Source organism: Coturnix japonica, chromosome 18, assembly GCF_054131305.1.
Source record: "Coturnix japonica strain WE chromosome 18, WE-NBRP24, whole genome shotgun sequence".
Lineage (NCBI taxonomy): Eukaryota > Metazoa > Chordata > Aves > Galliformes > Phasianidae > Coturnix > Coturnix japonica.
The window spans coordinates 12,728,202-12,752,124 of record NC_140680.1 but is presented as its reverse complement, the minus strand read 5'-3'; the positions used below and the strand labels follow the sequence as shown (position 1 = coordinate 12,752,124).

At 45.2% G+C, this 23,923-nt stretch overlaps 1 long non-coding RNA gene across 3 annotated transcripts in view; it reads left to right on the top strand.

Moving 5' to 3' along the window:
- Positions 1-23,923, top strand: part of LOC107320432 (uncharacterized) — a 181,692-nt gene that overhangs the window by 81,657 nt on the left and 76,112 nt on the right. For all 3 annotated transcript variants that reach the window (XR_014935474.1, XR_014935476.1, XR_014935475.1), the window contains 4 exons: positions 15,742-15,967; positions 16,049-16,159; positions 19,970-20,103; positions 20,420-23,265. This is a non-coding gene — a long non-coding RNA (uncharacterized LOC107320432). The remainder of the gene's footprint in view (positions 1-15,741; positions 15,968-16,048; positions 16,160-19,969; positions 20,104-20,419; positions 23,266-23,923) is intronic.

Sequence of the window (23,923 nt, the reverse complement as noted above, 5' to 3'; positions counted from 1 at the left end):
ACAACAGCAAATCTGTGGTAATGCAGGCTGACCAAGCTTCAGGCATTTTGCAGGGAATGAATTAAATTCTAGATTACTGCTTCTAGTTACCTTGAAAGAGCAAACTCAACCATATCAAGGTTTTCAAAGGTAAAAATCTTTGTCCCATCAGCTGTTTTCTAGATAGAAGTCTTAGTTTCAGCTGTAGCTAATGTGACCACTACTACCTTGGACCAGTTGGGGATTGTATGGCTGCAAGTTGCTGGGAGGAGCTGTGACTCCTGAGTTGGTGTCATTATAAACCACATCTTCAGCACACTGTTCCAGAGTGAGACCTGTAACACAATCTGTCTGTTTGGCTTTCATGATCACAATCTAAGTAACTATTTGCGCACACTGGTTTAGTTCTTGTGGGAATGAAGTTATATCCTCCAGACAATGATCCATGTGCTAAGTGTGGCTAGATATGAAAGCTACTGACTTAACACTACTGCTTTACCCACTAGTGATTGCTGAACACACACGGTCCTCCTGCTGCTGTTGAACGTCTTTGCAGTTTGTTCCTTATCCCAAACTGCTTATAGGCCAGGAAGATGCTGATTATAGTCTGGCTCCTGCTTTGGTTGTAGTTCATGACCTCTTGTTTTCAAACTTCAGGAAGTATGGCACTGTGACAGCAAAACAGAAGACACATACATTACATGTCAATCTCCTCCTGAAGTCGCATTGCAAGCCTGTTTCAGCCAAATGTGTTGCCAGTGGAGTGCCTGTAATCTATGGTGTATGTCTGGGATTTGATTAGAAAAGGTAACTCTATAGCCTCTGTGTGCTGATACAAATTCTTCTGCCTGTGTGGTATGATGAGAGACCACAGCCAGTATTTTATGATGTAGTTCTCAGGCAGCATGCTAGTAAGTGAGTCATTTCCTACCGTCCTTTAGAATTATACTCTGTGCATTCTGGGAAACCTCTTATATATGGCCACTAGGATAGAAGGACATGGTTCAACTGGAAGTGCAGAAAGGCTTTAATCCCCTCTCCAAGTAGCTGTGAAAGAGGTAGTATTTTGGCAGTGTATGTTACCTCCCCTTTACAAATAGACGTTATGGCTGCATTCACCTCATTTGTGGGCATGCCTTTGAGGCCACATTTGTCAATTGCTTGCACTACCTTGCTGCAGGAGCACCCTGGAGAGCATCCTGATATATCTCCATCTGTTACATCCTCAGGGGAACATGAGAGCATCCTGCCCTTAGTGTGACCTCCAGGCACCTCTGTGTGCAATGTGTGAGCCCTATGCCCTGGGGTAATACAGGTCTGCATCTGGAGGCCAACTCACAGCTCCCATGCAGGGGTGCCTGTTCCACTGTAATATCTCTTTGTATGCTTTTGAGAGCTGCAAAATATCTCTGGGGAACGTATACACAGTTGTGGTGCCAGCATCATGAGAAGGTGGTTGCAGTGAGGCCATTTTGCAGGCAGTCAGGTACTTTCCACCCAGGAGCGAGCCACTCAGCACCTGTCTGCACTCCTATCTCCTGCCTTTTGCAAGCTTGTAAGTTGTAAATGATCCTTGATTCTTCCTGCAGGATGACCTGGTGTCACTGGCAGAGCTGAGAGTGATTACCAGAGAGTATGTTTGGGACTAGCTTCAGGATCTGTGGGATCCTTATGGGGTATGTGGAACACAGAGTGGGACTGGCCAGCCTGATGTGACACAGATATCATCATCAGTTTGGTGGTGGTGCCTGTGGGGTAGGAGCATCCCCAGGACATAGTAACTTCACATGAAGCTGGGACCTGCGGTGCTGCCCTTGTGGTTTGATCACACTGATGGAACTGATGGGGCTACCCCATGGGGCTCTGCTGCAGCAGACCCCCAAGGAAAAGGAAAAGTACATGTGATTATTCAGTGTGATTTACCCTTGCCAGCAATCTGTGTTAGAGTTCATTGGTCATCATGGCAACATGTGACTTTAAGGTACAGAACAATGCAAAATTTGTTCTTACAGTGTAAGTCGATTTCCATGTACAAAACCTTTGCTACTAGTGTGACAATATATAAGCCTGTAGCTAGTGGAAATCATATGCTGTTATGAAACTGTGATAGATTTATGCCACGTGAACAATGGAAGTCTGTTGTTTCGATGATATGATATATGCTGCAAGTTTTTGGACTATATATTTAAATAGAAAATGTTTCAAAGCTCTGATATATGCAATAGAAAACTTATATTATGGTGTACAGATTTGTACTCTCAATACTCTGATATGATTGCGCCTCTACATCATCTCCTGCTGTCTGTCAGTGCCTGCTGCAGTACACAGAGCTTGTAACTAACATGAAGGATAACATCTAGTAGGGGAGTATGGGAATTTCTGCTGATTGACTGGAATGCAGCATGAGGCTGCGTGTGCTAAAATGAGGGGTTTGGAGGCATCAAAGTGTGTGTGTCCAGGCTGCTGCCTGGAGGCTGAGGGGGGCTACAGAAGAGCAAGAGAGAAAGGAGAGAGAGAGAGCATAAGACTGTAGGGGTTATTTCTGTAATTGGGAGTGATTCTGATGTGGGCAAACAGTTCTGCAGTTTTGTGTCTCCTTTTTAGTATTCTTGTGTATTGAAAGTGTTTCAAATTGATGGCAAGATACTGTGATTTTGATCACTGATAAGTACAGGACAGTATTTTCTAACCCCACTTGAGCTTAGGAAATCTCCATGGTCTAAAGTTTGTTTTCTAAACACCATTGCAGCTTTTGTGTGCTTCATTTGGATTATGAATCTATGTGAATGTGCAAACTTCCAAGCTAGATGGCTTAGCTGCAATTAGTCAAGCAGCATTTGTTCTGTTCTAGATCTGTACTAGGATAACTCACATTGCACTTTGCACTAGGTATTCGCTCCCCTTACTATGTGGTTATATTTGCTTATTCATCTTATTGCTTGTGCTGCTCTTATGTTGGATGAACTGGGAAAACCTTCAACAGTGTATTTGGATTCAGATAGTTCTGAGCATCACACTTGGGCTGTTCTTAAGCTGGGTTTGCTCACGTGTGAGAGCAGGGTCCTGGGCAGATCATGGTGAGATGCCATAAAGCATTTCAGGATCTGCAGAGAAAATCCATTCTGGTTTTGTTTGGAAGACTTGTCAGTCCTCTGTAGAACGTGCAGAAAGGTTCTGCCTGTGTTCTGTGCACAAGAGAAGCCTGCAGCCATTTGTTATAAAGGAAAGAGCTTTGCCTTGGCCCTGGGCTAGAGCTGTGAGGCAGGGCAGGACCAAAGCACTCAGTGTGAGTTCTTCAGGAAACAGAACAGGCTCGAATTTGCTTGTTGACCAGTTGACCGTTGTTAAATAATGAGGCAAAACAGCACTGAAAGCTGATATTTTGCAGGCCATAGGAATTCCTATAAATAACTTCTAAAATATGATGCTTGTACCTGGTGCATCCACTGAGACATTTGATGAAGCAGTTGTGTTGCATTCGTCATGCCAAAGCCCAACACTCCTTGGACTTGCAGGGGGTGTGAAGCAGGCTGGGTCTGCGAGCATCCTCCTCTCTGTGATGTAGGAGGAAGGCAAGGCTGCAGTGAGTGCTTGGGGCTGCCTCCAGGAATAGGGCTTGGGTAGCTCCAATCTGTGCCTGTACCTCACTGGGCAGATCCAGCAGACAGGCACATATGTGATGAGTTGTGTTTTCATCAGTGAAATAATATGTGCTATATCTAATGAGCTTGGGTACAATCTGACCGGGACAGCTGCCAGCATGGATTGCCTATTTCATTGCATGACACTGTCTAATTTCATTTTATTTATTGCCCTGTGTAGCACCTATAACAACAATGTCTGGGCGATGACAGAACAATCATTCTAACAAAATACACCGTATAGTTTTTATGGCCTCTGAGACTTGTACTGGCAACTCCACAAGACACAATGCTGAAGGAGGGAGACCACTGTGCTGATCCTGTCTGGTGAACTCACTGCTCCTTGATGCATGAGCTGTTGGGATGGGGCAAGGGCTCGGTTCTATCCATCTCCATCCCATCAGCCTTGGCCTGCCCAGGGCACCCTGAGGCAGAGATGCCCTTAGGTTGCTGCACTGAAGGCAGTTCAAAGAGCTGAGCAGTTTTCCTTCTTTCCCGAGGTATTACAAGTCCATGGTGGGCCACATGAACTGTCTGAAGCAATATTCCTTCATATGCTGTATCTTATTAAAGTTGCTGCTTTCTGCTAAGCCATTTTTGTAAAACACAGTGCCTACAGAGCTTCAGTGCATGAGAAGCACTGTGAGTGGGGAGGTTCCTCATCCACCTCCCCAGCCAGCATCACACCTTCCTCGGGGTTATTGAGCTGCTGGAGGTAAGCTCACATTCCCCTCACGTTTTCATTAGGTGTTTCCAGGCCTCAGTTCTGCTCAGAGTGTATTCTGGGTTTCTTATTCTCCTTGAGACTGTATGAGTAAGCAGCGTCATGGTGTGTGCTATCAGCTGGATGCTCCTGCTGTGGGATCCGTTCTTTTCTCTATCCCTTTGGTGGCTGTAGCTGTAAGCTTGCCCTACTAGGAAAATCTGGTCAGAATACATCCAACTGTTGTTCCCAGACTGCTTAAACCTGGGAGCAGAGCTGGCTGTGACCCTATTGCTGTGGTGAGCTGAGGTCACAGCTCTGTGCTGGCTCCTGTCTGTCACCTGGGGCAGCCTCTTTCCTCAGCAGTTTGATAAATTTTCATGTAAACTGTCTTAGAAGCCACCATGTAAAAGCCTGGCAAAGATGGTGCCTTAGTGAAGTAAGGAGTGTAAATGGTGACCCTGTGAAATGGGTATGCCTAGACTCACTGAGCTCATTTTCCTGTTCCAAGTACCATTTAAATGTCTGTGCCCCTTACCATCAGCAGCGTGGTGCTGTCATGTTTTACAGAAACAAAACCTCAAGTTTTCAAGCAGCTTGTCTTTCACTGGGGACCATGAGGAAGAAGTGAGATCCCATTGCACCAGGCTGCCTTCCTGGCCCACTGACCTCATGCTGCTGGGATGACCTCTTACCTGCTCATGTACCTGTGGCACTACTGCTGTGGAGAAAGGTGAGCTACACTGTGTTGAAATGCTGTCCAAACCAAGCACTGTGAAGGTATTTAGGCCTTGGCCCGCTGTTGCAGGACATTAATGAGAGGGGTTGCGGTGTTTAAATTCCCTTTGAAACCAGCAGCAAGGAGACCCTGCAGTGTACTCTAAAATAACCCTGTTCACATTTTCAGTGCCTTTAAATATCTTTAAAAATCAGGCTGGAGATTATGTACCTACAGTCAGACAGGATGTCTAGACCCAGGCTTGTACTGTAACTGCAAGGCTATTCTGTTTCCCAGTAGATAGCCACAGAACAAAATAATGAGATGAGAAGAAAAAAAATGAGATGATTATTTTTACAAATTCCTTCAAATGCACGAATATGGCAGTGCTTTTCTGCAAGAGTGGAGTGTGAGCTATTCTGCTGGTCTTCTGTGAGATAAGCTGCTTTAACAACTTGTCTTGGGTTTTGGTTTCTCACTGAGAGCCTCGCTTTTTCTGTTGGAAAAGCTAATATCCTAAACATATGTCCAATGATTGATTCCTCTGTATGCATATTCAGTGTGCATAATACTCTCTTAAGGGAGCAAGTACTTCTGTAGTTGAGTCAGCAGGACTGGAACAGTAATTTAATTAGTGTTTTTTGGTCAATATTTACTAGCAATGACAAAACAACTTTTTGCTGTATGGGGAGTATAGCGTTGTATCTCTCAGTGCAATAGTTGGTGGATAAAATGCTTGGTTAACCCATTAGAAGTTCTTCTAATCTGTTGCTGATAAAAACACAGTTCAGTTTCCCTAAAATATTCTTTTTAAAATCTGATCTACTATTACAGTATTTCTGTAGATTTTTTAAAGCAGGATGTTTATTCATCAGCGAAGGATTTTTAATTGCCATCATTGATTATGAAATCATCAAGGGGGTTTAAATCACTTGACCTGACTGCTTCAGTGATGTAGTAGGGCATCACTTGTGGCCAGTCACAGCATGAGCTTCTCATAGAGCTGCAACATCTTTTGAAAGCATTCAGTCTTGCAGAAATCTTGCAACCAGCCACCCTCTGTTCCTGAATGTGCTGGCCACTTCCTGACCCCAGTGGCCATTGCATCAACTGGTCCCTTATCCTGTATGGCTGTGCCTGGGAATTAGCGTTATATGTGAGAATGTACCTGGGGAGCCAACTGATTTTTGGACCCCTCTATCCAGTCTTGGAATTTTTGCAGCTGGTGATGTTGTGTAAAGCATGTTTGCATTGTGCAGCATGTAGCTTCGGTACAAGAGAGCAGAAGCTTTTAGGATAGTTGAGAGGATACTGAAATGTACATCCTCATGAGAAAACACAGCCCCTGTAAAAGTGATGCAAGTTTATCTGTCATCCAGGTTGGCTGTTGTCTTCTGGATCATGGGAAACTTCACCGGAGCACTGTGTAGAAGTAAGTAACAGGGCAAAACAATGGCAGGGCTACAGAAACAAGCAACTTGTGCTCTTGGGGAGCACAAGTCAAGTCATTCTTGTCATCAAACATCCCAGTCACCTGCTGGGATACCTGGGGGAAAAATTAGGGTAGCAAAACACATATTGTTTCTTTTGTTAAAAGTGCCAAGTTCGGTGGAGATGAATTGGCCATCTGTTCCACTCCCAGCAACGCTCTGGCAAGCCGTAAAGCTCATTTTTATACGTTGCCACTTTCCATCAGCGCTAACAAAAGTCAGAGGGAATTGTTTGGGTTTTTCCTAGAACATTCTTCCTTCTGACAACTTGCAACCAAGAGCCTTTTCTACAAGTTCTGTTCTCCCTCTGGCCTCCCCGTGTTTGCACAAGACATTCAGGTACCTTATCTCCGAGCAGGAGGGTAATCAGACACCTGCTTAGACTGGAAACTAAAACCCCTTGGTCGGCTTCACAACAAAGAGCTCTTGTCTAAGCAAACACTCCTCATCCTGGTGTCGGTCCTTTGGCAGACACAGGCCCTGGGTTTGTGCACACATCTTGTAGGACAGTCCCTGTCTCTCTGTTACAGCAGGGACGTGGCCTTCTCATACTGTTTTTCCTCCCTTAGCACAATGGTACGATGCAGCCATTAGGTGTGTTCAAACTGACTGTTGCAGCCTGCAGATGTGTTCTCCAGTACGCTTCTAAGGCAGCAGAATCCTCCCATCATCTGAATGCTTGAACTGTTCCTGATAAAGCACACCTTCTGCATGCTGATTGTTGTCACCCAGGGCTGGTTCCTTCAAGGCAGGAATGAGGAGGTCAGTGCATCATATGTAGTGTGTGAGGTGTGTGACACATCCTGAGATGTATCAATCCACGGATGTTAAATAGTGCCTCGCTCTGCTGAGCTCATGTTGTGCTCCCTCATGTGAGTGGCACATGGCTCTGGCAGGTAGGAGCTCCTCTTGGCTACCAAGGAATGGTGATGAGGTTGCTGGGGGAGCAGAGAGGAGGGCAGCTCCTCTGCCTCTATGGGGATGTGCTCCTGCCTGGAGAAATGGCTTTGTATGTATTCAGATTTTCCAAATTCCTGTAAATACTTTTAATAGTAATTCTTTTACGGTGTTTTTCCCTTCCTGAATGGCTGTTACTGAATGCCAGCCAGCCAGCTGAGCTCTCTTGTGTTAGGTTTCTGTATATGGCTATTTTGGAACTCTATTTTGCTGAATGAAACCTTTAAAAGGTGTTTCTGGGTTTTAAAATTTGTTAAGGAAATCTCCCTCCATTTTGGTGCTCCTTCGATGTTGCAAACAATTAAAGAAATTATTGCTTCTTTTGAAAAATAAGAAATATTTTTCCTAGATAAATACAAGGAAGAGCTTCAGGAATCCTCTCATTTATCAGCCCCAAATCCCTTTGACATTAGCAATCATGCCTCTTGAGAAAATGTTTTCAGGTGTTCCTGCCCCAACCACCCCCATACAGAGCAGTGGGAGGGCAGCAGGAGGCTGAGCTGTGTGTGACCCCCCAGCCCTGGACCAGTGTGTGCTTTGTATGGGACAAAGCCAGCAGAAGATGTACCAGGCTGTGTGGTTCTCCCAGGCCCTGCTGCCCCAGCATCAGCAGCACAGTGCCGTGGCTCACTGTCAGAGACCGTAAAATGAAGTAAGCAGTGTCAAACAAATGTCCTGTGACAACTGTCAGGCCATTAGATTATAGAATAAATAATCACAGCCTATTTAGATACCTAATTAGCTTCTGTATGATTACTAGTGTATGAAATAATACTTCATTGCTGGAGAGGAGCCAAGGAATATTTACGTACCCCTCCCACTGCTGCGTGGATTGCTGCTGGCAGGTAACTAAATCCAATAATTACTAGCAGGGAAAAAAAAAAGGCAAGTCTGGTGTTCTCCCTCCAAATTGATTATAACTCAACAGAACAAGGGAAGTGAAAGAAAGCCCTGGGAGCTGGAGGAATTTGAAATGCTTGGTTTTGGGCATGTAACCCAATCCAGGTTGCTGAGGGCCTGTGCCACCTGCTGCATGGGATGCAGGGCAGGAGCAGCAGGGCTGTGCATGCTCCAGGCAGTTTTAGTGTGAAGACAGTCTTCATCTATCTAAAAATGCTTGCAGTGGTTTTGCCTTTCCCTTCATATGCTTGTTATTCTGTGCCTTTCTTGATGCAGTTTGCACCAGTGAAGGAATTGAGCAATCTAATCTTGTCCGTATATAAGAGTATATAAGAGCTGCTATCCCAGCATTCCTGCTTGTGTGTTTTCAGGGTGATCCATGTGGGGGAACGTGGGGCTGCTTGAATGGCAGTGTGCTGGAGTGGTGGCTTAGCAGGGTGATACTGACTTGGGCTCGACAGCAATGCTGGTGGCAGAGGGAAGAGTGCAGACAGGACATCCACTTAGGGACTTCCTTTTCCTCTCTCCTAAAGAGGAGCGACAGCAAGGCTTCACCTCCTGTCTTTTTCTCCCTGCCTTCTGATAAGCAAACACAGCACTGGACTGACAGGGTGGAGACAGCTCTTAACCATGATGGCAGGGATTGGAGAGTGCAAAAAATTTACTGTCCTGTTCATCACTCTGCTGTGTGGTTACAGTCATACACACGCGTCCATGCTCCCCAACGAAACGAGCACTACACGTGAATTCTCCCCTCTAATCTATCTCAGGCAGACTCCAACCATGGTTGTAAATTACATACAGACACATGACATGGATATATTGTCAGGGTAGGATTTTTCCACTCTGTGCGTTTAATTTGACTCAACAGTGTTGCCCCAGTTTCTGCAGATTATGGAGTCCACACTCTCAATCATTTCTATTGCTCCCATAAGGAGAGAATTTTGCTTTATTTCTTTCTTGTGTGCCTGCACCTGCTGCATTTCATTGTCCTCTTTAACCCTTTTGTGCCATAGGTATGTTCTCCCAAAGCTGTTGGGGGGGGGCTGGCTGCCCTGCCATGTGGGAAGGGCTGGCAGAGGGGTTCATGTTGCTGTGTGCCACGTGCCCTCCTGGTAATCCAACTCTGGAAATGTATTTTCAGTTTTTTCCTTTGAAATATGTAATGAGATGTATTGCCAGTGAGTACGATATTCCTCTGCTATTAGTTCCTTGAGTAGATTAATAGCTGTAAGAATGATGTTTTCTGATGATGGTATTTGACACTTTGCATTATTTCAAAAACAAGAGAGGAGGGGGGTGATGATTGATCTCCACATCAGGTATTTTTTGGTATATTTGTTGTTTTGTCTGCTTTGCTATTGAGTTGAGAGCCCATCTCAGTAGACTAAGTTCATCATTTTCTTTACTGATAAATCTATAACATTGTACGAATAACTTACTTTCCAAGATCTCCTTTGGATGTTCACTTATCACTCCAGCAGGAAGAGACTGTTCTTTACCTTATCTCTACTGGTTTTTAAATAGAGTTCTATTTAAGATCTTGGGGTTGGTGGTCACTGGCACCCCAGCTCCTCATCTTCTACCTGCTCTACTTGCAGCATCCTTTCAGCACTCATGTTTTTAAACTGAAAGAGGGGAGATTTAGGTTGGAAATCTGGATATGTTGGGATCTACCTGTGTTCAGAAGGGAAGAATACCTCCAAAGGGTGGGAAACTGCCTGTTTCTAAGTCTTGCAGTGAGCAAGAGATGTCTGGCAAACAGAGGAAAGGTATGTAATGGGTCAAGGAGAAGGAGAGATCATGGTCCAGATCCAAGATCTACAGTGGGCAGAACAATATACTCATGAGGGTCTTGTGCTGGTGATGCAGAAATTCAGCATATGACAGGAGTATCCCTTGTGCTTCTGGGACTTCGATGGTGGTAGATCTCTAACCCCGGCTCTGACAGAGCTGCTGGAGCTCCCAAGTCAGAGGTGCTGCTTTTTGTGCTGTCAGTGCATCCCAGCATCACTTAGACCAGCTGGTGGTTTTCTTGAAAGTAGCTCAGCTGCTGTCATGGGTAGAAAAAATTAGACTGGGCAAGCATGAGAGCAAGCAGGACTCGAGCCCATGTCCAGCATCAGAAGGATGAACACTGTGTGCCAACAACAGCTCAGGTGTGGACTTGGCTGCTTACTGCAGCTGCAGTTTCCCCTGCATGGAAGTTGCAGTGATGTGAAACAGGAGAAAATACAGGTTTGCTGGCATGTGTACTTGATACCTTGTTAACACCTGTGTTTAATGCAGCAAGCTTCTCTCTGGTGTGTACTTTGAAGAAAGTCCCTTTATCCCAGTCTCATGCAACCTTTACTGTCTCTGATGACTTCAGTGTTGTTCCTGTAGCTCATCCCAAACCTAGTCAAATATTTCCAGAGAAGTGTTTAATCATAGAGCATTCTTCCCATGTTTTATGACATTAGCTAAGAGTGAGTTCCCATCCAGGAGCTGAAGAAGTGAGTTTGTTTGATTATCCACTGTAATGTTTGTTTTTCTTCCCATCAGACAGAAATGGGCTTGTCACAACACTTGTCACTTGGAGAGGAGGTGTGGGGGAGAGGAGTGTGTTAGTTCAGGGCTCTGTGCATGACTTGAGGCACTGTTAGGCATCCCATGTGCAACCCTACAGACCTTCCTGGAGCCTCTTTCCAAGGCAGTTTCCTTCTGGGCATCCAATGTTCCACCAGTGGGGAAGGAAAATGATGTCTGCGAAGGCGCTAATTGCTTGTGTTTATCAGAAGTCCAAGATTCTGTAGAGAGCTGGGGGGGCATTTACAGCTCGGAAACTTCTCAGTGCCCAGCCACTTCTGAGCAGGCGGCCGCTGCGATTTATGGCTCTGCTCACCGGCAAATGCTTCGCGCAGGGCTGGGTTGTGCTTTTAAGCGGTCAGACGTTTAATATAGAAAAGATTAGAAGTGACTACGCTGGTTCATGACTCAGAGACTGCAGCAGCGAATAAAACATGCAAATTGGCTGTTTGTAAATGCTGCAGAAAGTTACTGTGGTGCAGTTTGGCTCCAAAATAAGATAGGAAGTGAAGGGCAGCCCACTTTTAGGCAAGGGAGGTCAGCAAGCAGTGCTAATCTGGGTGAGGTTTGCATGCTGGTCCTCACACTGATGCAGACATAGGAGCAGGGTTATCTCTAGGCTTTAGTTGGAGGGAGCCAGTGGCAGGAGTTATGGCACTGCATCAATGCCTGGCATGATCCAAGTCCTCCTCCTGCCCCACCCAGCGTTTGACCTGTCCTGTTTAAAGGTGGTGATAGCTTTGAATTTGGTTGAAAGGATAGGGAATATGATAAAAGCAAAACTCACCAAAGGTTAATCTCCCCATTGCAATGCATTATGTACAGGCTGGCTGGAGGAGCTCAGCGGGACTAACCTCTCAGTTGAGGATACGGTCCTGGACACTGCTAAAATATCTGCTGGCTTCAGAGCATCCCCTGTGCAAACACACAGCAAGAAGGTGGCTGTGGCTTCTTGCTTCAGAAAAGATCAGGAAAGCTTTCTGTGCAGGAAAACTCATGGCCATGAAGTGCTGATGCAAAGAGGACACAGCAGGAATATACTTACAAGTCACTCTAGCAGGAAAGGTATCCATCATGTAGTCTGTATTTGTGGAAGTGTATTCAAGCCATCTCACTGTCATAAAAATGACATTTCAGTTGCTTGTAATTCAAGTGAAATTCAGAAGATCTCTCTAGTTGTTAGGTTATGTCACAGGTTAAGAGGGTGTGTAGGAAGGAAACTGATGTGCTTCCGCAGAGCTGCTGACCTGCAGTGCATGCTGACAGACCTGGGGTTGGGCTGCACGTGTCCCACTTTTGGTTCTGGTGCTATGATTGAAGAGGCCATGGCTGCCCCATGGAGCTGCAAGGAATGGAGGTGCTACTGGGGTAGGGTCCTTAGTGACAGGCAGGAAAGAAGAGGGATTGGGTGAATGTCCTTGTCTGTATCTTTACCCTTTCTCAACCTGTTTTTCCCCAGACCTGTTTTGTGTGTAGTGGTTAGTTGCTGGCCAAGGTCAACTCATAACAACCAGGCAAATCTTATCTGTAGAAAAAGTGCCCTTTTCCCTCAAAGAGAGGCTTCTTAGGCCAGGTTCATGCTGTTCTGATTGAGGTAATGCTTTGAGGATTCAGCCTCAGATTTTGCACTCTTTGAGCAGAGATTGCTTTTATTTGTGGCCATACAGTATTTTTTATAGAGGCTTTGAATATGAACACTATGGAGAACAGCATTTACTGCTCCAGTTATGATGTGTGCCAAACTGAGCATTTGGTCAGGCAGCAGCGACAGCCCTGGAACCTTTGTGGAAATCTATTATTCCATGTGCAGTAGTCAACACTTTATAAAAAGATCAAGCGCCCAATGAATCATTCCAGAATTTATTCTAAGTACTGATGAAAAAAGAGGAAAGATAATCGACTTTGACTGCATTGCTGGAGAACACGGGCTAATTAAGAGCTTCACAGATTTGCAGGATATCTAGGGAAAACCACCTCTCCCCCTGCACCGCATGGTTCCTGCTGGTGCTCTGCAACATTGAGATCATACAAGGAAAGGCCTCAGAGGATGTGATCAGAAGTATTGCAGTGCTTTCAGGTAGAGCTGAAGCAGGGATTTGCATTAGTCAGCAAGTTACTGGGGTAGCAGCTCTGAATTCCACGTCATGTTTGGCACTGTCACCTTCTTTTCCTCTAATGACAATAAAACTGTCATTGTACGCTCCTTTAATTGAAGAAACAAGTGCAAACCTTTCAGAGTCATTGAAGTAGGGGAAAAAATGTGTGTTTTCAAAGAAGGAAATAGTACTGGGTTGCTGTCAGACGTGGTTTTCAAGCGTAAGTACATTCCTGCTCCGTGTTAATCTACAGGCTGAGTCTGTAAAGATTCCACCCATTCCATTCTACTTTCAGAGCATAGCAGATAACAGTATCAAATATTTACTTGAGAAATATTTTCTAAACAGGTGGCAAAGATGGCACGTGGTGGGAAAGGGTGAAATGCTGTTGTGATTGTTCTTCAAGTTTTTTTTTGCTAGTTGTTATGTCATGAAGCCAGACATTTTAGACTGTGTGACAGTGTATGCAAATAATGGCACTGACAGTCAGACAAGCCTGCTTATCTCTCCTGGCATAATTACACCTGGCATCACTTTCTTGCAAGTCTTCTCAGATTAAATAGCACTGTCTGGGAAGGTAGAATACTCAAGTTCAGTTACTAGCACAGCAGCTGGAGTTCTTACGTGTGCCAAGCCAAAACCACTAAGTGCCCCTGGCCCCTTTGGGTGGCAAGATGCATAGTGTGCAGCATGTCTTTATGCACCAAGAGCAGCTGACTGAGCAGAATCAGGCAAGGGAATGATGATGGCACACTGTTGAGCTGGGGCTGGGAGCCCTAAGAAAGGTCGGTCTGCCTGAGCTTTCATCTCTTTTGTATATAAAGCTCTAGTGAGCTCTTCTGTGGGTTTACTTCCATTTAACTTTGTGCAGAACTGCTTTCCAAAATTGTTGCCTTAAGCAGAATTTCACTGGGGGCCAACGGTGCTAAGCACCAACCTGACATCTCAGCAAGGAGGCAAAAGGCAGTGCTGAATTTCCTTCACTTCACTAAAACTCTTTGTTGTTCATTGATGTAAATGGAGAAGGCTCATGGAACTGGAGAATGGAAAATACCTGCCAGGTCATCTTGTCAGCCCTTCTGCCCACAAAGGGCTTTTTCTAAAGTATCTTCTTGAGAATATTGATGGCTCTAGTTATAAAATCATTCAAGTAATAGGGCTTGCGTGTCTTTCCTGGGCCAGGCAAGGTGTGCTCTTGGATAACTTTCCTTGTCTCAGAGCTTTCTCTGTCACTTTTATTAACGAGTTTTTGCTTTAGCACTGTGATACTGTTCTGATTTTCACTGATTCACACATTGGAGGGTCTCTGGAGACCACTAGCCTTACAGCTCGACCCCCTCCTCACACTCTGGAATCAATTTGATGCATATTTCTCGGGCTTTGTTTGACAAAAACCCACTGTGTTTGCAGCTTAGGCCAAACATCTCATGAATCACTTGCATAACAACTGGGAGAAGATTCCAATTCGGAGCCTCAGAGCAGCAGTAGCTCTGCCACCCTGGTGCCCAGCCTTTGGCTCTTCTAGGTGCAGGCAGCAGGACAGTGCTGCATGGGGCCGGTCTGCATCGCCCTGCCTGGAAATGGCCTTCAGCCAGATATTCCTTTTTTTTTCTGTCACCTGAGCACAGAGATTATCTCCAGCACAGCATTCACTGCCCTTACTCTACCTTATGCTGAGGTCTGCAGTGCCGAGGAGCACAGAGCAATGCTCTTTAAGGGCTGTGAGTGCTGAGGCTTGCAGAGCGCATGAGACTCACTCTGTTCCCACGGCAGTGACTGACTAAGCTGGGTTAGGATAGCCCAGAGCCACACACTGAGCCATCCCACCCCTGGCCAGCGATGCACATAGTGCTGGTGATGATGTGAGCCGTGGCGCAGGCGCAGAGCGGGGTCCAGCTACAGCGTCCAGGTTGTCGTGCCAAGGTACCGCAGAGGATCCGACTGCAAGTACATATTGCTGGCAGGACAACAGCAGTGAGAAAAACAGTCCCCAAGCAGTAAATATGGGCAAAGCTCTCGATATAATGGAAAAATACAGATGCATCTGCATTAGAGTGTAAGACCTCTAACAAGAGTTATTTCTATCCCCCCCATTTCCTGCTAGTGTGGCTTTCCTAGAAATGGACACCGAGTCCTCGTTAATGGGCCCAACTGGGGCCTCTGCCTGTACTGACTTTCACTCACCTGCCTGGATGCCCATTTATTCCTGGAACTGCAGCACTGGGAAAATAGCACTTTAAAGAACTCTCGCTGAATTCTGTGGTTGAAAACCATGCAAAGTGAGCTAAAGAAGTAAGTGTATGGAGATACTCGCTGCTTTTAGTGTGCACTTCATAATGCAGTCAGTTGGGATCCAGCTCTGCAGAATGACCTTCTGTATGTTACTTATGTGAAAAGCCAGAAAGCAGATGCGATTCCTTAGCGTATTCAGAGCTTAGCGATTCCTTAGCAATTCCAGAGCTGGTGGACAGGTTCCTAACATATCTTTCCTGGAAAATGGTGCTCTTCTGATACTTGAAGAGTCTCCCTTTTGGAAATCCTCATTTTCTAGTAAAGCATTTGGGGTAGTTTTAAACATGTATGGGGTTAAAGTACTTCAAATCATACAAGAGTTTCTTCTGGGCATTTTTTATTTCTTTCAGCTGGATTTTTTTATTATTATTATTATCATTATTATTATTATTTTAAGGTGAATACTGCAGACTCACCACGGTGCTCACCTGTTGAAAACTGCCAACCATTGATCACGCTTCCAGCCACTTTCCCCTTCTACCAAAAAACCTTTGGACCATTTGGCTGATTGCAGCCAAGCTGGGAAGAGGAATGGAAATCATGGAGGCAGCTTCCAGGTTCATCAGAACAGGTCCCTCTGCAGATGAGATGCCAGAGATCCCATGGAGGCGAGGAGGAGCAAGGTGAGAGCAGCCAGGGAATAACTTGACAGCACTGGGCTTCATCCATCCTGCACTGCATCACCACACTGCTTTCTTTCTCAGTGTCTTTCTAGGTGCATGTTGAAATAGAGAACAAGTTCTGGACAGAGAAACATTTTTCAGTACGCCTGTGCAGAGCCCAGTGAAACACACTTCTGATATCAGGTGACTGCTGTAAGTAACAGCTATATAGACCGCTGGCTCAATCCGTTCTCATACAACAGGAATTTTCCTGCTTTGCCTTTTTTTAATCAGTAATTCAAAAAGATACTTCCCTGGAATTGCTGTAATCACTGAAAATGACTGATCTGTCCTCATCAGTATTTCTTTTCCTCCTCTTTTCTGAACGCTTCTCCCTGTAGTGCTGGTAATGCTTGTCTGTATGCAGCTTTCCTTACATTTTGGCAGGCATGGGGGATTTCAGCAGCAGTAAATTTGAATGGATAGAATTAAGAAGGAAGACAGCTTGCTGGAACACAGAGCAAGGCTTTTTTGGGTATTTTTTTTCTTTTTCTTTTGTTTTTCCTAGATATATCATCTATGAATTCTCACCTGGGACTGCTTTTACATAGAAAAAAAATCATGTGCCTAAATGTCTATCGGCTGCACCTGGAATTGAAAGTAGCCTTCTGTTCCAGTTGTATTTCTCAGTTGCCTGTCCCTGGAAGGAGCTCTCAGGATCAAACTTTGACTTGTCAGATTTTATTCCCCTGGCCTTTTGCTCCCTGTGAACATGATATTCAGTAACTTGTAGTAAACAGTTGGACTAGGCATGAAGTACCCATTTCTCTCTGTTGTCTGGCAGTGCAAAATTGATTGATTCTGGGTGCAAGTCGATGTAAATTCACTTTTTTGGGGTCATGCTGATCTGTGCCAGCAGAACTGTGAGCTGAGCCATCCCCTTGCACCCTGAGCCAGGCCTGCTTCCTGCCTCCAGCGCGTGCTCCTTTGTTCCCTGGGCTTCCTTCAGATCATCCTTCTTACCAGGGTAACCATATACTTCCCTGTGTGCCGTGCAGGAGGAATGCTGTGGGCAGCTTTCTAATCCCCGAGCAAAGCTGGAGGCAGCACCTAGTATATCACATCTCCATGCACTGAGCGCGGACCGCTCTGCATGGCCCCTCCAGGTCTGGCCTTGATGTCTCCTCAACCTGGGGCATCTCTCACTACCCAGAGCCCCTGCTGTACACCAGCACATCTTACATTAGGTATATTTTCCAGATGTTTGTCTTAAATTGGCCTCTGCTGGCTTCCTCCCCTCTTCTCCTAGCTGAACCCAGTTGCTCTGAGGAGGCTTTTCAGTTGCAGTGCTTTTAAGTGTTACAGGCTGGTAGCACCATAGGAAGTATTTTCACCAGTTCTGAAACAATTAGTGACTGCAGGAGTCCAGAAAGCCCATGGGAGGAGTTGGCATCCATGAGGGCTTGCAGCCTGCAAACAGGCCTTCCTCCCACCGCACTCTTCCTCTCACCTGGCTCCTGGGTCCAGTGTGGCGTGCAGTAATGCAATGCCTCTTTGGGCCCTTGTCCTCACTTATAGCCCTGTGCAGCAGTGGGTCCTGGAGATATGAAGCAGCATGATGCCACCAAGTATGAGTTGGGTCCCACATATGTCAGGACTGTGCTGCTGTGAGGCTTGTGGTGGTACTCTGTGTGGGGGTACCCAGCTCAGACCAACAGGCCACTGTGCTGCTGAATGCAAAGCAGTGCTTGCAGCTTCATCCTGTGCCTGCATGACTATGCTCAGGTGTGGTGTGGAGGTGCTGCATGATAAGTACAGGGTTTTGGGATGCTTTGCTTTTTCTGGGCCTCTCTGTCCTATGTGTCATGCTCTGGTGCGTTGGGCTGCTGGTATAGAGGAGGTTCTTGCTAGGAGGAGATGTGGTCTTGTGCCCTCAGCTTGCTGGATTTGCTCTGTGTTACCCTCTGTGTGTCCTGGTTCCCTCCAGGGTCCCTTAAAAAAGAGAAAATAACTGACTGTTTGTTAGCAGCTGTTGGGGCCAGGTGTATCTATTGCTCTGTTCCTAGAGCATCACATACAAGCTGCATCAGTTTCACTGGGATATCTCCTGGTCAGCTACACCCTTCTAGCAGAGAATCTTCTGTGCCTGCAGTGATGCTGGAAGTTCACTGTCAGAACAGCTCTGAGAGTGAAGGCTGCAGCCTTGCACAGCACATACAGAAGCCAACAGGGCCAGTTTCACCATCTGTCACCATTACCATTCATCCAGAGGATGGGCTGAGGAATTCTACCCTCCTTACCTCTTATGAAAGTCTTGATTTGATCTTGTTTTCATCCTTCGTGGTCCTTAATCCCATCAGCATGTTTAATTAAGTACTATCCTAAACACTGTGATAGTCAGTTGCTTCATCTAAGGATATGGAATCTGTGACTTTATGAGAAGAGAATGGTTGTTTGCTTTTTTGGTATTGATCCACGTAAAAATTAGCCTCTGAAGAAGAGCAAAATGTGTGCTGGAATGTGAAGGAAAGAGCAAGCTGGGCTGTGATGCAATACCCAGGAGCTCCACTTTGGGTCTGCAAGCTGCATCTGCAAACAGCAGCAGCAAAAACAACAGACAAGCTCTTTTTGTGATATGTGAAGTGCAATTATGAGGTGAAATATGAAGTTGGTATCTTAATATCTTAACGATCCTGAATTTATTTTCAAAGTTAAGCTGTACAGAATGAATCATTTATCAGTGGGCCATATGGAAAGGCACTTATCGAAACCTCCTTCCTAGTCCCAGGTGTGCTTCTTTGGCAAGAACAAATCACACACAGCATTTGGAAGAGAACTTAAATTCCAGATGCGCAATTTGAAAAGATGCATTTGCAAAAATAAAATAAGGCCAAATTCTGCAATATGTTATTATTCTGCAGCTTCGGTGAAGTTAATGAGGTTCCATGGGGGTAACTGACACAAACTACCACTCAAGGGATCCCTGTTTTTACCGTGTTACTCCGTTTTCATGCCAGCATTAGTTCCTGAGGAGCTAGTCAGTTGCAGGGAAGGGAACCCAATGAAAAGTGTCTGCTGCCTGAGGTCTTTATGTCCTATTCCTAAACATCAGCAGCAGAGCAGCAGTGAGAAGGAAGCATCTGTAGATGCTTGTTACACTACTGTGTAAAAGCAATATTCCACCTTCGGCTGCCTTAAATTGAGCTTCTCCAGGTTCCTGATGTGAGAAAGGTGGAGCTGATTTTTCCTGGCTGTGATGTCCAGTGTTTGCAGCACAGCCTGCTTCACTGATGAGGACTGCTCTCCTAGGAAAAGCCAGGAGGATCAAGTCAAGAGGTCAAGTCTTTCTTCAGCTCTGTCATTATCTTGTTATCCAGGAAATGAAAAAGCAGAGATGAGTTTTATAATACCCGATATAAAATACATATATATATAGAGAGAAAAAAATTGCTTTAGAAATATTAAGAAACTATTCAGAAATAATTTCTCTCCACCTGGAAGTGGCCTGAAGTTGTCCCTATGCACAGATCCATCGTAACACTGTCTTCCACTGGATGCTTTGTTTTATATCAGCAAATCGATGTGTTTTTATCAGAAGGCTCATGAGCATTTCCTGAGTGCAACTCTCTGAGAAGCATTAGGAGGAACCAGAGCAGAGCCTGTGAGGATGTTCTGGTGTTAAACCACACATCTTGGCAGCGGGAGGGATCAAGGTCAGTGAATGGGGAGGAAACATGATAGAAGCACATCACTAGGTAAAGTAGTTCAGGTCCCTCAGTGCTCAGACCTCCGCTTGATGTGTTTGTGTTTCATGTCAGACTAAGTTCAGTTTGTCATCTTGGACTGAATGTCCCCATCCTGAATGTGGCCCCCTGTTGTCTGCAGGGCCGTGCACTGTGTTTCATTGTGGTGCTTCCAGCTTCACTGTGACTGTGCTCACAACTGATCCAACACACAGTAAATGGGAATGGCTGAGAGACTGGCTTCAAAGCTGCCCTTTGCTCAGGATCTGACATTCTACAGGTGCTGTAAATGCCGTAGGATCAGGCTTCCAGTGATGGGAAGGCGTCGGGAGAAGGGTGAGATGAATTGCAGTCACAGGGATGATCTCCACCACAGATGCAGATGCAGGATGGAGGTCCTCCAGGCCCTCACAGGTCAGTGGTGCTTATCTTCGTGGCCACCACTCAGCCCTGAGGCTCTCCTGATGGTCCTTTACTTGAATTCTCAATTTTCTTTTCCCGATGCTGGAAAAAAAAATCCTTTCTTGAGCCAGCTTAAAAATCCTCCACTTTTTCTCTTTGTTTGGCTTTTTTGTTTCTTACACATAGCGTAGCCTGGAGACCATGAGTGACTGCTTCCCAAAGAAAAATATCTCTGTTGCCCAGGCCCATAATTTATAGGATGGCTTTTCTGACCAGTTGTGTTTTCCATTTAATATATTTTCTGTTTTTCAAATCTACCCCTTCAAAGCGGAAATGCAACGTTCTTTCGAGCTGTGATGGTGGAATGCTGCTGAGAGCTCAATTTAAAGGTCAGGGGCCTGGGGGACGGGGCGTTCCTTTGCATTCTGCTTTAAAATATGCTGAAGACAAAGGTGAAGAAAGAAAGGAGAGGTAAATGCCGTAAGATCATAAACAGCACTGCATGTACAATCAGGGCCCTGCGTCTCACGTTGTACATCACCATGGTGGACTCATTAATGTTGGTTCTGAATGTTTCTAAACCTCCGTTTCCCAAAAATCATCTGTTCTCATGTACAAAAACAAATGAAGTCAGCCTTGCCACTTCCCTGCAGTGCTTTCCCCTGGCAGGAGGCCATCTGACATCCCATGGCAGGGGTACTCAGGGCACACTTACTTGCACACTCCACGGGCTGCATGGCCATGCAAGCCAGGTGCTGCATTGCACTGTGCTGCCCAAAGCAAGCCTGGGAGAGCACAGCCCTGGGAAGGTGGTGTGGGTGACAGCAGCTCATGTTCCCATTGCTTGTCTCATCTGCATTGCTGAGGCATGGTGAATACACTGGGAAAGTAAAATGGAATATTCTGCTCCAGAGCTTACTGTCTTGGGTGTCATTCATGCCCAAGTCTTGGTAGTGGGGATTTGATTTTTTAATGAATTTAGGTGCACATAACAGATCTAAAATTCAGAGAATCCTCTTCGTTTTGATGGCTCGGTTTTCATTTATACCTCTTTTACATTCATTACTGTCAGAAGGCATTGCACAATGTTATGCTGATTGAAACAGAGGCCATCTGGCCCCTCTGGGTTCCCCTGGCAGGCTGGAGTGTGTGCTGCAGCACAGGGCACCCACACCAGCCCCAGTGGGCTCTGAGCAAAGTGCATCCCCTGGGAGAGCTCTGTGCTCACAAATGCATCCTCAGGAGCCTTGCAGTGCCCACAGTGTTCATTTGGTGAGAATACCCTCCTGCTGCTGCTTCTTTATCCAGCATTTCCTTTAGGAGCTATAATTAGGGCTCTAGTCCTAAATAGGACTGATAAGGAATGTTTTTTTTACATGAAAAAAAAAAATAATGCAGGAGAGAACAATATGTTTTGTCAGCAATATTATGTTTTTATTTTAGAAAGGACAATGTTGTGTTTTAATTAAGATCCAAAAAGTAGATATCTGAATATTTAAGGTACAGTTGGATGTAGCACCTGGGAGGTATTTTCCAGGTGATGTTGTTTTTCTGATAACAGCTGCTGTCTGTTGAGCAGCTCAGTGAGTCATGCCTTGCACTAGGATGGTTTTCTACTTCCTTTATCAGAAGCTTATGTATAGATGTATCATCTGTCCTGCTGAGTTCCCACTCTGGCCTGATTCAGTCTCACTGTATCGAAGTGCAACTGCAGGTGATCTGATCGTGTTTGTGTCACCAGCAAGAGGGATGTGGTGTCACACAGCTGTGCAATGATGGATGAGGTGCAAGCCCTGAACCAGAAGTGGGAAGGTGCAGCTAGGCTTGGTTAGCTAGGATATGCACACTGCATGGTACAGGACTTATTTTCCTGTAAATGCATTATAAAGATTTATATCTCAGGTTGGATATTGGGAAAAAATTCTTCTCAGAAAGAGTGGTGATGTACTGGCACAGGCTGCCCAGGGAGGTGGTGGAGTCGCTGTCCCTGGAGGTGTTAGAAGCAGTGCAGATGTGGCACTGAGTGACATGGTCAGTGGGCATGGTGGGATGGATCGATAGTTGGTCTTGAAATAGTGGTCTTTTCCAACCTCAGTGAGGCCCAAGCCTGTGTGGACAGCACAGTGCACAGCCCGGGCCTTGGAGCTGTAGCACTACTGTTAGTGTGAGCAGGATCAGTGCCCAGAGCTGTGTGGCTTCAAATCATACAGGTCACACACATCACAAGACCCAGGATCATCTCTTCCTGCTGAGACCCCACTGTCTGATAATGCCTATGCATGCAGGTCCTGGGAGCATCCCAGCCCAGCTCACCCTTCCCAGAGCTGCCTCTGTAGGGCTCCTGTGCTCTGCTAAGGTTCACCTGCAGTCAAATGGTGTGGTGCTGTCCTTGATCCCATCCCCTGTCAGTTCCCTCTGTCTCCTTTCAGTTCTTTCTTTCTTAAAGAAAGGAAAAATACTTCTGGTATTGACTTAATTGAAAAAGGAAACTGAAGTCTATTGATTTAGTAGGAGCCAGCAGCATGGATGAGGCTGAGTCCACGTTTTCTCCCATGAAGTTGTCACTAATACTGTACGATATTCTTTTTAAATTTAATTTATGAAATATCATTGAAATTTGGAAGGGCTTGCAGTGACTGGAACTCAGCAAGAAGCAGAACTTTATGACCCCTAACGAGAACAAACAGGACCAGAAAATCCTTCATGTTCTCCCAGCTAACCATAGAAACAGCCTTTTTTTCTTTTTTTTCTTTTAAATATTCTCAAGGAAAAGTTAGAGAAACATAAATTAGAATGACTGCTGCTGATTTATTTTTCTGAATAAAAAGGACATTCAGTAGCAGGTCATTTGTTTTTGTTTTCTTTCAGAGAGTAAATGGAAACATATTCTTACCTCACTTTTCTCACAAGTACAGTAGATTTCCTAAGCTTGTGTCAAGGTTTTATTGCCAGGAAAAAGTGGTTGAATATTCAGCATTTGTAACGAGGGCATCATCAGACATGGAATACAGCTGTCAAGGCTGGTACATTCATTTTCTAGGAGAGGGGTCTGTCTGGTTAATGACCTTTGAGCGTCACTTTGCTGGACTCTTCATTATGAACCAGTTTTGCAGAGAGAAGGTGTATTTCTGAAAAAGAAGATGCTGGGGCTGGATGAACCTGCTGAGAAACCAGGTCAGTTTAAGAGAGAATGGAGATTTTTGTTTAAATGCAAATAGTGAATGAGATGGACTCCACCCAATGAGACTGTGGCTCTGCTCTGTTTGGTTTCTGCCCTGTGCTGGTATCAACTCTTTCAGAGGAAATGTGTGTCAAAAGGTTTTTCTGAGCACTGACAGGAGCACTGAACATTCATCCCTCTGACAGATTGCAGAGTCAGTATGATCAAGTCGATTAAAAATAGGACTGGAAACTCCTGAGTTCTCGTTCTGGCTCCATTCTCAGCTTTCTTCTGTGACCTTAAGCAAATCATTTGAACTTCTCTGAGCCAGATTCATTGCTCCTGTAATTCTATTTGATAGACCAAATGAGGAAGTGTATGGTCCTATATATCTTAATTTTCCTATCTGTAAACGTGGGTGAGTGCTTTTGGTGTGTAATTATTACCCACAGGTTCTGAAATGTTTCAAATCTTTACAGCGCTTTGATGTCAGCAGCCCTATTTGTTGATATGTGGGCTATCTGCACAGTAAGAAGTTTTAGAAAAGTTTTAACTTTCATCTAAGAGTGGGTGGAAAAAACGTGTGTGTTACATACATTTAATCTTGTTTTCAGCTTCCTTTTAAGTGTAAGAATTCGCCCATCATTTCTTTGTCCAACAGTTTCCCACCTT